The sequence below is a fragment of the Benincasa hispida genome, chromosome 9, assembly GCF_027475165.1.
Source record: "Benincasa hispida cultivar pf3 chromosome 9, pf3_genome.v1.1, whole genome shotgun sequence".
Classification (NCBI taxonomy): Eukaryota; Viridiplantae; Streptophyta; class Magnoliopsida; order Cucurbitales; family Cucurbitaceae; genus Benincasa; species Benincasa hispida.
The window spans coordinates 34,542,714-34,559,026 of NC_143486.1; positions in this window are offsets into that span (position 1 = coordinate 34,542,714).

A 16,313-nucleotide genomic window follows, 5' to 3' on the forward strand; every position below is an offset into this window, starting at 1 on the left:
ACAAGTTTATGGCACCGTTGCAGGGGATTGGTAACGGTTAGTGTTGAATACTTTTGTGGTATTTTACAGGACAAATCTCTGCTGTATTGTTTGTTTATCGTGAAGAGCAGGCTGACGGTTTATGAGGACTGGAAGTAATCCAGAATTCGAAGCTGACCCAGAGATCGAGCGTACTTTTCGCGCAAGGGCACGCCAGAACAGAATCAGGCGAAGAAGAGTAAATATGGCTAACAACGAGAGGCCCGAAGGAAATCAAGGGGCGAATCGGCCAGCGCAAGATCCTGTCTTTCTTACTGCAGACCGTAACATCCCCATGAGAAACTATGTGGCACTGAATCTTTACAACTTCTCGCCCGGTATTTCACGAACAATGGTTGAGGAAAATGCACAGTTTAAAATAAAGCCGGTCATGCTTCAGATGATACAAAACGCGGGGCAATTCAAAGGTCTACAAGGTGAAGACCCGCATGCCCATCTGACCAGCTTTGTGGAGATGTGCAACACTTTCTCCATCCCTGGTCTCACCCCTGAAGGAATTAGACTTTACCTCTTCCCGTACACATTGAGGGATGAGGCAAAGAGGTGGGCTCATTCGTTGGAGCCAAATGAAATAAGTCATGGGGCCAGTTGGTGGAACGGTTCATGAAGAAATTCTTTCCTCTAGCCGTCAACGCAAGGAGACGAAAGGATGTGCTGAATTTCGAGTAGATGGATAACGAGACTCTAAGCACCGCCTGGCTGCATTTCAGAAGATTGGTGAAAAATTGTCTGCATATTGGGATTCCCGATTGTGTTCTGATGGAGAATTTTTATAACAGTATGAATCGATCAACGCAAGACGTTGCTGACTCCTCCGCAGCAGGAGGATTTATGGATAAGACCTACACGAAAGCCAAGGTCATCCTTGATCGCATTTCGCGAAACACGGATGATTGGATGGATAACGGGTATGGAGGAAGAGGCCCCGAGAGAAGAAGAACTAAAAATGCCATTGTACCAGCGGATACAATGACAACCTTGGCCCCACAAATGGTCGTGGTGACCTCTCTCCTTCAAACGATGGAAATTAACCAAGGTGCCCTCTCTCAAAGTTCAGCGCAACCAAATGCGCTGGCGTAAGTGGCCATAATAAGTTGTGTCTAATGCAAGTCGTGCCGCGGAGATGTGCCCATCGAACCTGTAGTCAATGTTTGCTATCCAAAACAACCCTTATAGCAACACTTACAATCCAGGTTGGCGGAATCATTCTAACTTCGGTTGGGGAGGTAACAATTACCAAGGAGGCCAGAGGCCCTGGGATCTCATGGGAAGGAACAATGTCTTTGATGACATTGCGCAGGCAAGCTTGACCGCTTGCAGAGATGCAGATTGCGTTAATCGTGAGGAATTTGTCTTTCAATCAGCGTCTCTAGAATCTATGTTTAATTGCTTTCTCTATTGCTTTTCTTTACTGTTTTCCTTATCGCTTTCTTTAATGCTTTCTTTACTGCTTTCATAAATTAGTTTACTGCTTTAGTATTGCGTTATTTAATGCAGTTTAGTATTTGTGTTAATTTTATGCCTAGTCAATTCACTTACTTTTCTGCTGTAGTTCGCGTTGTTCTTAAATTTTTGTGGATGAATGACTAAAAAGAAAATGAACATCGCAAAGTCTTATCAACTTGCGTTGTTAATATAAAAAAATAAAAAAATAAAAATAAAAATAATAAAAAAAATAATGACAATAAACTTTAATAAACATTTGGTATGCGCTGATAAGATACACTTTGTGTCCATCTTACACAAATGCATTGCGTTGAGGGGTATGTTGCACGCGTATGTATTCTGCACCTGTCTTTAGCGAAAACGCACTATGTCGAGGTAGTGTTGCGCCAGTAGAAATATCGTGCGCTCATCCTCCAGAAATGCGCTGAGTTGTGGGGTGTGTTGCGCTAATGCATACGTTATTGCCCGTCCTCTGCAATTATGCATTTGTGGTAATGGATGCATTGCGTTAATCTTTAACCTTGCGCCCGTCCAAATAAAACAAAAAAGATAAATTCTTTTTGCGAGAGAGTAGTCCAATCGTCTAGGCTTCCAAGGAAATGATGACTTAGCAGATGAAAGGACGTCCTTTTCTGCTAATTCATAAATGCGAGGAGCGCGGCGGGCAGGCTTTTTGAGTATCTCAAAGCCTGCCACGCAGAGTTTGGTTTGGGCCCATCAAGGCCCAACCTATAAATTCCCTCCTCCTTCATCTGAGGAAGTTTATTTGAATCTCTAACAGAAAGAAACCCTAAACAAATCCTTTGCATACCAAACCTTTGAACTTCCTTCTTAAAACCAAAGAATTTTCCAACTCTTTCACTCACCGACACCATGACCGAGCAATCTTCACGTTCATCTTCCCTACCCTCATCACCTTCCCTAGCCCAAGTCACCGCACGGGAGGCGGCATTCCTCGTAGTAAGTCGTCACCTTATCGCCCAGCCAAAGCCTATCCAAAGAATCACCGGAAAGCCTCGGTGAAAACCTACTGTAGCCAAACCACTCCCAATCCGAGAGCGGCCGAGCACGGAGAGTGTCCCACTCCCAGCACTGTCATTAGAAAGTGATCCATGTTTTAAACACTTTAAAACCATGAATTAAACCTAAGTGAGCATGCATGTCTTTCTTATTACTTTTAGTTCAAATTTCTCTTTAACTTTTAAAATGAAACAACTAAAACCATTGCACACAATGAGGCGTTTATAACAATTATAAAGTAACCTATGTGTCATGCTTCATGCAATGTCTGGTCATTACTATATATAACTTTTATATAACGGTAACAACCTAACATACATGTTATCATTCACCCTTATACTATAACAATTATAATATAAAGATGATGCATGTCAATGCTTTTTATGCATGCATATAAATATAACTCTTATATTATATGATGCATGAGCATGCTCTCACATAATTAAATCATGCTTCTCAAAATTATAACAATTATAATAAAGAGATGATGCATGACCATTGCATACCTAAGGTGAGTTTTACTATATGTGCATACCATATGACATATAAAAAACATACATCACATGCAATAATTAAAAGGATTAATGGACCGGGATAAGCCTTTACAAAAACCGGAATGAAAAAACCCTATCTATTATATTTTTCATGGAGCTAACCGATTCACAGGCGAACCAGGTCTTGAACTGCCAGGAGGTCTTCATCGTGTAGTAAACTCCGCAGGTAGACAATCGTTCAGCGCACACTATATGAAGAAGCATAATTAAACAATCGCGTAGATGACGACGAGGCTGCGAAGCCTGATCGTCTATGCGATCACGTAGCACGACGATAGGTAAACGATTTACCTCGTGTTACTAAGCGATCGTTTAGTCAGTTACTAAGCGATGAAGCTTGCTGACCAAAACGATCGTCTAGCGTGTGCGTTAAACGATACGTGAGCATCTCATTGTGTACAATATGCGTGCAACCAGGTAAACGATTTACCTTGCGATATTAAGTGGTTGTTTAGTCAGTTACTAAATGATGAAGCTTGCTGACCTAAACGATCATCTAGCATGCACTCGCGTTAAACGATCCACGAGCATCTCATCATCTACATGATGCGATACTCAGCGATCACGTACCCGATCATCAACACGATAGGATCAACTTTCGATCGCATACCCCATCGTTTAACTGATGCGTTCAAAAATGATTGTATACTCCTTGATCTTTACAATGCAATCAACAGCGATGGCGTAGAACATCTTCTGCACTATGCGACCAACCCTAGATCGCCTCCTTCTTCGAAGAACTGCAACACTTGCCCAGATCATGTACCACTCTTATGCAATGCTTGCACTGATCTGCTTCTTTGAACGACTCAACCTCAAACAAACTTTGAATACAAACTCGATAACGATTATTAATGCCCAAAAATGAAGGGGCCTTTACAAACAATTACAAATGTAAAAAGATCTAAGTAAAACCGAGGCTAATCATCCCAAAAATATCCATTAATCCGCACATCCACAACAAATTTAACCATTAAATTAGTGTAGAAATGCACCCACCAGGAATGTAAATCTCATTTCGTTGCAACATATGAAATCAGAGTATCAGAACCTGTCCCTGATACCAATTGAAGGATCTCATATCTAAGAGTTCCATGAGTGCGTCGGATCACTCCGATCTCACCATGACCGAAATACACATGATACATTCATATGAACAGTTATGCAAATAAACACTAATTATCGGCATGCTAAGAACAAGATAAATAACAAGGGAGAGAGTTCTATATCAGTTGAAGACAGTCTTCGAACTTCAGAACTCAACACAGCGGAACCCTCCAAGCGATCTACCAATGCCCAGTAGCAGCGTCAACAACAGCAGCACGAACAACCACATGAACACGAACGCCACGGGGACGACACCACTAGTAAAGAGCCCCGAGTATTCTCGGAGTGAAAACCCAAAGCATGGTCTTTGGTGAATTTGGTAGAGGAAGAAGGAAACACAAATCATGTAGGCGATAAGCAAGTGGGAGGGAAAAAGGGACTATTGCATAGCACGCTTCTTATCATTTAGAAGAAGCTACATGATAATGTAGATTTTACTGAACGATCGTTTAGGAAAAGGTATAGAATCATTTAGCAAAATCGGCACACTATATGATGGTTTACAGAAGCTATCCGATTGTGTAGGAAATAGCGTGCGATCGTTTAGGCGTGAGGTGGACAATCGTTTAGGAGTGAGGCAACTATTGTATAGGCTCTCGATTCTTTAAGTGATCGTTCTCTTTTCACCAACACGCGCTCTCTTTTTCTCTTCGGATGTTCTATCAAAATGAAAACTATTTTCATTTTAATTCATCGGTTACAATAACCGACGTTGCCCAACTAACTCACGTCTGAACGTGAATTTTTTTATTAATTATCATATAATTGTCCAACTAATTAATAAATAAATATAATCATGTTAAAGTTTTATCCTATAGTTTGATATCACATATTTACTATAATATTTTCTCCTCTACTTGATATAAATCATCTTTATATCTAATTTTCTCCAAAATATTATGTATCTCATATATTTAGCCAATTATATCATATATAATTAACCAGTCTAATTGTATCATATATAGTCGAACTTCCTCTTGTCAATTTGAACATTTCAAATTAACCCAAATACTGGTTCTTGACTTTATCCAAGCCACCCAGGAAACCTAATGGACTTGTGGCTCGAAGCTCCAACGGTTCGTGAATAGCTAACTAAACTCTTTAGCCATGAGATCCACCATCTGTTAACTGTCAGGCATTCCACTAAAGACCAACAACTGAACTCTTCTTACCACAGATATATTTCTGTGTCCATCGGATATAACCAATCATAAGTACGATGACCCTTTACAGATGCTCATAAGTACAGCTGGGCCAAATTACCATTTTGTCCCTGTAGTTACATCTCACTCCTTAAATACTACAGATTCTTCTGATGAACAATACAACATAGTCTAACTATGTGTGAACACCTATCGAGCCAAGAGAAGGTGTGTGATGCCACATCGTTCAAGGCCCAGAATCAGCCCTTGAAGGAGCTATCTATCTACTTACCCCTGCCTCGGGGAAGGAGTGAATTCCATCTTGTGTAGCTGAGTTCCCGGCTCCCAAATCAGACAAATCCCTAAAATGGTAGGTTTGAATCGATGACCTGGCCACTCACACCCATACAAATCAAAGGACCACCCTCAATGGCAGGAGTTTCCAACTCACTCAGGATTGAGGTCATGTTACCTATGGTCATCCTAGTGAAGTGAAGTCTCTGTCATGAACGGTGTTATATAACGAGATGTTAACACTTCGTGGTCAGGTCTTATACAAACTCTTTGTATAGGACGCCCCCACTCGCATGTCCCCAACACGAATGATCAGGATCAGAACATCTGTGACAAGTCACAACACTTGTGACCATTCCACAAAGCGAGCCACATCCGTAGCGTACCAGGATAAGGTTTCCTTCCTATATCCATATACTACAGACCATTTTGGTTATCACTCAAGACATGATCCACTTGTATGTCACCACATACATGCTTGAGTCATATACAGATAACTAGGGATTTTATGTTTATTGGTTTGTGGTAAAGCAACTAAAACAAGTAACTGAGCAAAATACAAGATGTGAAGTAAATATGATATATTAATAACACAAGCGTTCGTGTAAACTGTTTACAAACTATAGGATACGAGACTTTATGGCATCAACTCCAATAAAGAACTTGATCGGTTTAGTGCGTGCATAGCTACACGATCGTGTAACACTATCACGCTTCAGCGTATCGTTTAGCTGCCACATAAAGGTAAACAATCGTTTAGTGTTATTGCATAGCTCTTCAACACATTGTTTAGCTCCCAAGCGAAGCTACACGATCGTGTTGTGCCATCGTATAACACTTCAATGCATCGTTTAGCTCTCGCAGGTACACGATCGTCTAGGGCACAACACCTAAACGATCAACGCTCGAAGCTATATGATCATCTAGCTCTTCTTCACATCGTCTAATGCCTGGAGTTAAACGATCGTCTAGCACTGAACCTCAACGACGATATGAACAGAGGCTAAAAAACTGAAATATACAACTCAATCTCTTCACTTGTTTCTTCGATTACAGCTGAATTTCAACGCTAATGACTCCAAATAAATTACAAACTCTTGGGAACACATATAAGCTCATCAAGTAAGAGCCAATTACAAATTTAAATGAGAAATCAAAAAGAAATTAAAAGCCAAAACTCAAAAAACCATATAAGTGCAACAACTTCATATAACTCATATAAAACACTCACGACACCAAAATTAAAACCAATTGAATGCTTATATGATGCTTTGATACCAATTGTTGGATTGTATCATCACGCAGCGGACGCGAAAAGGATCAATAAGTACTCTAATTCATTAATTTTGACAGAAAGTAAAGCATGCTTACACAGTAAAAAAATGAGTTTCAAGTTATACCTTTGTAGAATCACTTCAAAGCTTTATTTTTAGCTGCAAATCTCTCCATGTTTCTTTGTAGACCACCCCAAGATCTTCCCTACTATTCTCTTGGAGCTATAGAATGAGTTGTGGGATTCAAGATAAGCTTGAATTAAGGGAATTAGAAGAGGTACTCACTACAGCAACCCAAATGAAGAACACCTTCTTCACACGAATTTTTCAGCAAAAATTCAACCGATTGCGTGCTCCAAATTCACTTCAATCTACTCAATATATTGTACACAATCGTGCAATGAAGATGACTTCATGAGATATAGGTCATGCTTGGAGTAATTGAAGCCTTAAGTAATGGGTTTTGTGTGAGCAACTTGAAGATTCAATGGAAAAATCCATCTTTTCATTTTGTGTTTATCTTTTCCAATTTGATTTTTAAAATCACATTTGATTTCAAAATCAAAATTTATAATTTTATAAATTTATTTCATAAACTTATTTTTCTAATAAAATCAATAAATTATTATTTAAACAATTTAAATTATTCTAATTAATTTAATATTTTACAAAAATCACCTTCATATATTTAAATAATATTTAAATATTAATTTTACAATTTTGTTTAATTCTTAAAATTAAACGTGTAATTATATCTAATATAATTACTAATTCCTTTAATTCTAATTTGAACATTTCAAATTGACTTATCACGCTACTCTAAAGCTAATCCATTTACGAGCTAGTAGAGGGACCTCGCGAACCAACAGATCATAGGCTGTGACGATCCAAGATTAATCGGCTAAACTCATTAGACTGAACTAACCCCCATTCGTTAACTAATGGGTCACTCTACTAAAGCTCATAGTTGAACTCCCCTTACTGTCGATATATTATGTCCACTCAATATAACCATGATTAGTAAGTTAACCCTTCACAGGTTCTTCATAATAACGGTTGGGTTTAATGAACAACTGATTTGTGATCCAATCAACAAATCGAGTCCCTATTGGGCAAATGAGAGAGTGGGGCCCCTTGTTCAAGACCCAGAATCAACACTTAAAGGGAACAACCTCTCTACTAACCCTAATCGGGTAGGAGTGAATTTCATCTTGCAGGGTTATGTCCTCAACTCTTCATCCGGTCTTATCCCCAAAATGGGAGGCTTATTGAGCACTGTTGTTGGACTATTGTAACCGTTTGCAGATCAAAGGATAATTCTGAACAAACAAGAGTTCATAGTTAGCTTAAGATTAAGGTCAAGTTACCTAGGTCATCGCTTTGGAATGGTCAGTCTTAAACAGTAAACAACATTATAAAGTAAGAGTGACTGATTTCATGGTCCGATCTTGTACAAAACTCATTTACACAGGACGCCCCTGATAACTTGTAGAAATACAAGTTATTTATGCCACCTCATCTAGATATTGCAACCAAAAGTTAGTAATTATGCGCCAATTGTATGAAAATTAGCCTAGTATGACAATAATTATAAATGTTTGCGATTACACCCACTAACGCAAAAAGATAGAAGACAAGCTAAACTTTACTCTGTTTTGCAGGAGACCAAATCACCACTTGCACTCAAGGCTCATGAGAAACTAATCAACGCATCTATGTCACAATTACACCCGTCGATCAACCATGAAGAGACGATTACCGAAGTGACGGCACAAGGCAATAGTCGGTCCAAAGCTATGCTTTGACTACATGCAGTAATAAAAACAAACACTGCATGCGAACCTATGATCGAAAGAAGCAGCTGAGCAACGCGAGAGCGGAGGATTGCGACACGTGCACAACTAACGGTTGTGCATAATTGATGGTCTGATTGTAGAACAGAAGGAATAATATCCCTCCATCTGCGGAATTACCATAACCATCAAGTAGGGACCACAAGGCCGGAATCAAGGATCTACTCCTATAAATACCCCATTGATTTCAGAGAAAAGTATGCTACTGGATACGGGGCTAAGTGCTGTAAGATTTTAGAGAGAAAAGGCTGAGCTGAGTGTGAAGAGAAGAAATCCAGGAAGAGAACGAGATAAGGCCGGAAGGTGAATCTCAGATCTGACCTACCATACACTCGATCGAAGCTCTTTGTAGAGATCCCTACTACTAGTGGAGTAAGCCTAAGAGGGAAGCTCTTCCTGCCATCGAAACCATTCGATCCAACAAGTAGATCTCCATCGAATCTGTGCCAAAACGTTGACACTTGTTTGTATCTGTTCTATCTCTCTTTCATTGTATTCCATATTTTCTTTACCTTTACATTCAAAACTCATGTATCAAACGCTTAGTAGAAATATTAATTGTTTCGATAGATTCCATCTACCATTTTCTGTCTATTTCCATTCACCTGTTAGTCAGTTTCTCCATAATATTTTCTTAATCTCCTGATGAGTAATATGAATCACAAGAACTTAATTTGTATTAAAGTTATAAAATACGTTTAGCTAAAGCATGCTAGACGACATCTTCACTTGTGAGAGCAGAAGTGAAGATGTCATTCTGATCTATCGAGAGAGGGTCAGAAGAGTGCGTTAACTAAAGCGAGTAGTACTTCCAGACATGGAAGAAACCTTGCGTTCATTACGTTAGACTCTGTTTCACCACAGACATGTGTGGAACATGGCCGATCACCGGGAGATGTACACCAAGAGAAGAGCGGAACAGTATTTTTACCTTCCATCCAACTAAGAACTTGCATTGTTTATAATACTTATCTTTCTTTTTTTATCACGTTCATAATACTTGTCGCCATATCCCACATCTTTGCACAACCTTCGCAGCCAGCCTTAATCCTAGCATCTTGTACATGAAGTCTGTATCTTGTAACATCTAGCTTAGGTTATTATATTTTATGTTTTATCGCATCTTTACTGCTTTCCTTTATTTTACTGCAATTTACATACCTGTACAAACCCCTTTTATAAAGAATTGAAAACTTGGTCGCATATATCATGAACATACCACAATAACCGAAAACCAGTTTCCCGTGTTTGACCTCGGATCATACCGAGAAACGTGCGGCGGAATTACACTTGGCTCTATCGTAAGGAAACTTGTGACAACGCAGGGCATACTACATGAATATTCCTAATTGACACATAAATAGAAGTAGTATTGCATCATTATAAGCATTTAATATCATACATACATCCTGATGTCATATTAAATGCTCATAATGAGCATTTGATAACAGCCCCCACTTCTCATGTCATAAAATGTACAAATTAGGATCACTTCGTTTGTAGCACTTTGGAACTCTTTGTAACAACTACAGAGTAGGCCGCATCCAATAGTGTCTAGAATAAGGCACCCAACCTTATTCATATACTATAGATCATTTTTTACTATTTACTCGAACCTGATCCACTTTTATGTCTTTATGTAAAGTTTGAGTACTCATGTAATAGTCAAGGGACTTTTAGGTTTATTGGATTTCTAATACGCAATACATTCAATAAGAATTTATTGAATTTTCATAATAAGTTCTATTGTTTACAAACCACGAGTTTAAGAACATAAAACCCAACACAGAGGCATCATCCCAGAAAACACCATTAATCCATATAAACAAAACTGTTTAACACTTAAACAGACTGCAGACATGCTTCACCCACCAAGAATGCAAATGCTATTTTATTACAACAAAGGATTTTGGATATCAGAACCTATCTCTAATACAAATTGAAAGAACTCTTATCAAAGAGTACCTATGAGCGGAAGTAAGATCGTTACAAATTCATTGTGACAAAATTACAAGCATTCACAAACATACATACAAGTTATGCATTTCAGAACAAATTACGACATTCTTTGAAAACTTAAATACACGAAACAAGAGACACACCTTTGAAGAACTCTTCCTCTATCTTTCTCTCACTCTTGTCAAGAACAACACCTCTCACTGTCATTGCAACACCAAACCAATCGTCTACCCAAATTTCCAAGAAAAATGAACTATCTTCTACATGAACAAGCAGCAATTGGGACACCACCACTTAGTGACCCTGGTATTCTCGGAGCGAGAATCCAAGAGATATGAGCTCTGCTGGATTTAGTAAAGGGAAAGAGAAAAGAATGATCGTATTCAACGACGAAGCAAGTGGGAGAGTTTAGAGTCTATCGTATAGACTAGTGTTTGATCATTTAGTAAAGGGTATACGATCATTTAGTAAATCAGGTTGGCGCGCAATCGCTTAGTAAAAGCTACATGATCATTTAGGAAACTACACGTGTACACGATCATTTAGGAAACACTTGACCTATCGTGTAGGCTCTCGTTAGCTAAACGATAGATAGTGTACTCTTGTGAAACGATTATACTATACTTCAGCAAAATGAAAACTATTTTCATTTTACCCTTCAGTTATGAAAACTTAATGCAACCTCCCATTTTCATGAACGGTTAAGGAGAAAAGCACCAATAATTATCTCATAATTGTTTAATTATAAATAAATATAATAATTAATTTATCATATTATATTTATAACCTATAGTTTTAATATCACATCATATGCAACATTTAAACCATAGTTCTTTTCTCCTCTATAAGATATAAATCATATTTATATCCTTTTCCTCCAATTAATATATCTCATACATCATGTCAACTATATCATATATAATTGACCAGTTTAATCATATCATATATAATTAAATTCCCTTTTCATGAACACTTCAAACCAACCCAAAAACTGATTCTCAACTTGAATCCATTGATCTACCAAGGGGACCTTATTTCTTTGGGCACGAGATCCACTATCTGTTAACTATTGGGCACTCCACTAAAGATCGTCAGCTACACTCTTCTCACCAATATATATTTATGTATCCATCGGATATAATAAATCGATAGTACGATAAACCTTCTACTGAACAATATCTCATAGTTCTACTATGAGTGGACACCTCTCAAGCCATGAGAAGATGTGTGGTGCCACATTGTTCAAGCCCCGTAATCAGCCATTAAGAGAGAAATCTCTCTATTTACATCTGCTTCTGGAAAGGATTGAATTCTATCTTGTGTAGCTGAGTTCTCAGCTCCCCAATCAGACGAATCCCCGAAGTGGTAGGTTTGAGTCAGCGATCTGGCTACTCGCACCCATGCAAATCAAAGGGCTGTCCTCAAAGGCAGGAGTTCTCAACTCACTCAGGATTAAGGTCATATTACCTATGGTCATCCTAGTGAAGTGAAGTCTCTATCATGAACGACGTTATATAACGAGACTAAAACACTTCGTGATCCGGTCCAAAACAAACTCCTTTGTATAGGACGCTCCCGCTCACATATCTCCACATGAACGATCAGGATCAGACCATCTGTAGCATGTTACGACATTTGTAACAATCTACAAACTGGGCCGCATCGGTAGTGTCACCAGGATAAGGTTTCCCTCCTATATCCATATACTACAGACCATTTTAATTATCACTTGAGGCATGATCCACCTGTATGTCTCCATATACATGCTTAAGTTACAACAATAACCAAGGATCTTAACTTATTGGTTTGTGATAAAGCAAATAAAACATCTCATGTTTCATAGACAATAGTGAAGAAAATATCTCATATTATTACATCACAAGGGTTTGTTCCATACATATGTTTACAAACTACAGGACCCAACAAGAGTTTAGGGGATCAACCCCCATAATTTGGGCCTTGTGAAGAGTGGTCAACCCAATAATATTATATTAATGGATGAAAATTGGTAGACTGATGTATTGGATATTAGTTAGATAACTTCATAAATTTAAGTATAGGACTTTAAATGTTTGATGTGTTTAATTAAGGTGAGAGATGTGGACCTAGATTTGTCCATGATAATCCTAGAAATAGGATTGATATTTTTATTGCTAAGCAAGCAAGTGTATGTAGAAGAGTACACAGAGAGTGTTCAAATTAAAAAGTGTGAACCAACTTTGAAGAGTCTTTCAAATAAAACCGATTTTGTTTCCTGTCAAATATTATTTTGTTGATTATTTATTTATGAGTGTCTATCATATGCTTCCAACAAGATGGTATAATAAACCATATAAACTGAAATAACCAAGAATTTATTTAAAAAACAAAAAAAGCCTTTGGAGTTCAAAACGTAATTGAGCACGCTTCTAATTAAGCGTTATCCTGAGGGTAATTATTTGTTCCGCACAGGTTCTAAGCAGACTACATAGATTTTCTCAACAAGATACAACAACTAACTTTAGTAGAATTGTAACCTCAAAGTACTTAGATTGTGAAAACTCTTGGATACTTGCTTAAACTCAACTCAAGATCAATAGAAAGAAAAAAAATGTGAGAACTATTCAATTTGGGATGAGATACTATAAATGAAGAAACAAGTTTCTACTTATAGGCTAGCAACTTAGTAGCACTCCAAAATACAAAACAAAATCAAATAAATATATAATTGAAACATTTGTCAAATTTAACTCAATCGAGTTGTTACTTGACTAAAATAAAACATAACTTATTCAAACTGAAGAAACTACACATTTAACTTTCATATATGTTAAATTTGTACATAGATTTAATCTACACATTTAACTTTCATATATCTTAAATTTGTACATAGATTTGTAATTTTATTTTTCAATTCAATTTGAGGTTTCTAACCATAGATTTAGTCTACATAATTAAGTTTACTTTTTTGTGTTTCGAATATTCACAAAAGTTTCACTTTGTTTCAAATATTCACAAAAGTTTCACTTTTTTTTTCAAATATTCACAAATGTTTTTATTTTTTTCACAATAAATATCCAACAATGTTTAGATACTAGAAGGCCAACGTGGGCTTACAAAATATTACTCCCTTTTTAAGAATTCTAGCCTCAAAATTCAATCAAGACGATTAGAAGATTCGTTTTAACTTCACTTTTCTTTGTTGCCTTTTCATTACATGTGCACTTTTTCCAAGTCTTTAAAGACATAAGAGGGTGTTCAAAAGAAAAGGTTTGTCTTTCTTCTAAAATGTTTAAAGCTTCTTTCATGCTTTTTCGTTGTTTTTCTTCTGAAATGTAAATCCCGAACTCTATTTTTCGACTGGCTAGATGAATCAATGAAATAACCTAAATCGATTGCCTATTATTTATAGGAAATGTCATGTCACTGTGGCGCCATGTGTTGAACGACCCTTAAGCGAGCGCGCAGTGCCGCAACACCAAGGAAATGCTATGGTGTTGTCATGCCTATACATGTCCTCAAACTTCGCAGTGCCACGACACTTAAGCATATCAGAGAAGCAATGCTCTCGAGAAATAGTGCCTAGCTTTGTACCTGGCAGTGTAGCTATGCCATGCCCTTAGTGGCAAAATTGTAATTTCAGATATCTTTTCTCGATTGATGCACTTGAGCTCCATTTTGACCTATTTGTTATCTACATTTTGACTCTTGCACTCAAATCTACCTTTTAAGTGCTAAATTCCTGTAAAATCACTAAATAAACACATAAAACCTAGGAACGACCTTGAATTAAGCAAAGCAAGATAGAACATTTTTAATGTTATCTCTAGATGGACACACGAAAAAGAATCACTCTTATATATGAGTAGCTTTAAAAGGATAGTTAGGGATTATGATTAAAAATAAGAGTGATTCTTTTTTGTTTGTCTTTAATAAGAAGGCTAACACTAAAATTGAATAAAACCACAAGATATATATATATATATATATATATATATATATATATATATATGACTAGCTTTAAAAGGATAGTTAGGGAGGAAATAAAACATCTCTGCATGGAAAAAGACAGCAAGCAACGAAATTTGCAGAAATATACTTGTCTTGACAAATAAGGAAAAAATAATTTGTAGGTTCTTTTGCTATCACGTAACATTTTCTGGGATATCATATAGGACATTTTTCAAAATGTGTTGCTCTGGACAGGAAATCAACTCATCAAATATTCACTACAACATATAAGAAAAAATCTTAAAGCAAAACATGCACTATACGAAATATGTTGCAAAAACATGTTGTTGATAAAATACAAGATATATTGTAAATTATATTGCTCATAAACTTGGAATAAAATCAACCAATCATTCTATCATAACAATTTCTTTTCTTTCTCCCTATTTTTGAACTTTTTGTAGTCAGTGTAACGATCTGACTCTTCGACTATAAGGACCATTATCTTATGCATGCATAAGTTTGAAAGTAAACTCTTTACAACTTTGACAAAAAGAATCCAACCATTTGATTATGTAAATAACTTTAACAAAATAAACAATAAGATAACATAAAACCTAAGTTGAGGGTACCCCGAAAATCATAAAGTAAAACTAGAAAACTCTCATAAAAAGTTTAAAAGTACAAATACTAGAACTCTAAGTTCAAACATCAATTACATTTTTAAAACACAAAATCATGAAAACATGTGTGGAAGCATCTAACTGGTCCCAATGGCATAATTACGAATTCTCCTTGTCATTCGCTGACTTATCCTTACCCTTACCTGAAAAACATATCATTAGAAAAGGTGAGTAAAAAAATACTCGAAGAGTAACTCCACTACCGGGGTTAGGCTATGCATTTATGTTCAATAAATGCAACATACTAGTGGGACATCATACATCAACTAATCTTTGATGGCCATATAGTGAACGATTTAAATCATCCTAACACATAAACATAGTAAGGCACCCGTCGACTCTCGGTAATATAGTAAGAAACCTGTCAGCCTCTAATAAAATAGTAGGAAAGTCATAGGCTTCTAGTGACATATTAGGATACTTGTAGCCTTGCGACAACATACTAGGAAACCTGTCGACTTCCATATTAAGAGAGTAAATCGTCACTATTAGACATAACATATAACATGCTTTTAAAAAATTTCATAACATAAATCATAGAACATATCTTAGGGTCCCACACATATGCATATCAGTCACATGCTAATATCATTATGCTCATAAAACAGTTCTATTCACATCATGCCTCTCAATATTAATCCAAACAATTGAAAAACTATCATACTTTCTATATCGCCTCACTCCCAGTTTGATAAGAAGGGATTTTTCATCGCTTGCAAATCTCAATTCATCAAATAATATTTATAATTCAACGAATAAATAACTTATACTAACTAGTAACACAAGTAGTAAGTCTGGGGTCGAACCATAGGGAAGAACAGAAGATTAGTTCCTCGAAACTCATTTTTTAGTTAAAGTGGTAAATTGAAGGGTTTGGTGTGGATTGGATAAGTTGAAATGCATAAAAGTACATTGCAAGAAAATAAAGGATAGAAATGCAATCAATAAACACATTCTAGCTTAGAGGATATGGATCAAATAGCTCTATGTAACTTTGTTCATTGAATTGTTC